Source organism: Chrysochloris asiatica, unplaced genomic scaffold, assembly GCF_000296735.1.
Source record: "Chrysochloris asiatica unplaced genomic scaffold, ChrAsi1.0 scaffold00239, whole genome shotgun sequence".
NCBI classification, from domain to species: domain Eukaryota; kingdom Metazoa; phylum Chordata; class Mammalia; order Afrosoricida; family Chrysochloridae; genus Chrysochloris; species Chrysochloris asiatica.
Window position 1 is genome coordinate 1,092,619 of NW_006408757.1, and position 2,027 is coordinate 1,094,645.

Here is a 2,027-nt window from a genome sequence, read left to right on the forward strand (position 1 = left end):
GGTTGCTATGAGTCGGTACTGCCTCAATGGCACCTAACAACAACAACAATAGGAAGAGATGGTGGTAAATCTCAATATCATCAGCCAAAAGAAGGCCAGGGAAGACTGGGAACAGACCATCAGTTGCTCATATGCAGGTTCAGGCTGAAGCTGAAGAAAATGAAAACAAGTCCACAAGAGTCAAAATGTGCTACAAGAACAAGCAAGTTGCTGGCCCAGGAGACATCAAGGCAAGTGGTCGGGTCCCCTCAGGGCAACCCCCCTTCCAAGACTAAGACTCAATGGGAATACACTTTCTGATTGGTGACCACATTCATCACCGGTAAGGGGAAGTGAGGGAAAAACAGCAATGAAGCTGTGACCTAAGCCCTACAATGTTCAATAGACTCCTGGAGACCTGGTTGGCCAGCAGTGTGGCAAGACCTGGGGACTCTTGGGCCCAGAGTCAGTGACATAGCCACAGAAGACTGGAGTGGAGAGTGAAGAGTCCAGCTGATATGAAGAGAGGGCATATGCATAAGAACATCCACACTTGCAGATAATACCCACTTGACCTGGCTTCAATGACTGGATGATCAGAGCTCAACTAGAAGAAGAAAGAAGAGGGAATAAAGAGTAATCTGATACAATTTGCTGAACTTGACCTACACCTATGGATGCAGTAACTCAAAAGATGGAACAAATTTTTATAGCGAGGATCATTCCCACCTCCTCCATACACAGAATATGGGCAACTTCAATATTGGTTACCCAAAATGGGGGTGGTGGGCTACAAAGGCAAGAAGTGACTGGCTTACAAGCTTTCAAGAGGGAACCTAGATCCAGCGGGCATGGAGGAAGGTAAAATCTCCACTGAGTAGTATTCAATCTGTCTGGGTGGGGCTGATGAAAGGAGATGTGGGTAGGTCTCTTGTGATACAATAGTGAATAATTCTTATCAGGACTTATTTTGAGGGTTGGAAATGTAAAGACAGACGTTTTGTTGCAAAAGAAGGGGAGTGATTGACTTTGCAGTCTAGAAGCAAAGGTCTCTGGGACCATCAAGGGAGAAGAGCCAAGAGCGAGACCCTACCCAGAGAAGCAGTGATGCCAGAGATGGAGGCAGAGACAATGACCTGGAAAGATGGAGTGGCTGGGGACTTTAGACCCAGAGAGGGAGAGGGGTTGTGTGCTGATGACTGGTTGGTTGATGATGCATGGAGGGGATTGTAACCATGGCAATGAAATGATATATGGTAGATGAATGACGTTGGAATCTGGACTGGAATTGCATTATATGTATAAATTGCTTTGGGCAGTATTGACATTTTCACAATGTTAAGTCTTTCTATCCAGGAGCATGGTACATTCTTCCATCCTTAAAGTTCTCTTTTGGTTTCTTGTAGTAGTGATTTGTAGTTTTCTTGTATAAATCCTTGTTTCTCTGGTTACATTTATTCCTAGATGCTTCATCCTTTGGGTGGCTATTGTAAATGGTATTGCTTTCCTAATGTCCTTTTCAGTGATATCGTTTTTGGTATAAAGGAATCCAACTGATTTTTTTCTTTCTTTTTTTTTTGGAAAATCACAGAACATTTCATTAACTTCCATGTTGCTTCAAGCCACCAGGACACAGGCACCCCCCAACACCCTTAATCTTCTCTTCAGCTCTTCATGATGACAGGTTGTTTTGGGAACTATGCCTTCCCCAGAACTTTGTAGTAACCTGATCACACCACATCAATGATGGGAGCAGCCCCAGTCTTATTTTTGGAAGTGTTTACCCTTGTCTGCTCACTGACCAAGGTCCACAATTTATCAAGGTTGACAGTTGGGAAGAAACTCTGGTTCCTCTTCAAGTGATAATGTCTCATACCCACCTTCCCAAAGTAACCTGGATGATACTTGTCGAAGAAGTTGATCCTATGATGATGCAAGCCGTCAGCATTACCCCAGCCTCCAGGGTGCTTCCGGTGCTTGCTGATGCGGCTATGGCCGTGGCTCACATGGCCTCTAAGTTTCTGGGTCTTCCACAGTTTGGATGGCAT

At 44.7% G+C, this 2,027-nt stretch overlaps 1 pseudogene; it reads right to left on the reverse strand.

The window, feature by feature from the left end:
• Positions 1-1,709: 1,709 nt before the first annotated feature.
• On the reverse strand, positions 1,710-2,027 carry LOC102832825 (annotated as a pseudogene).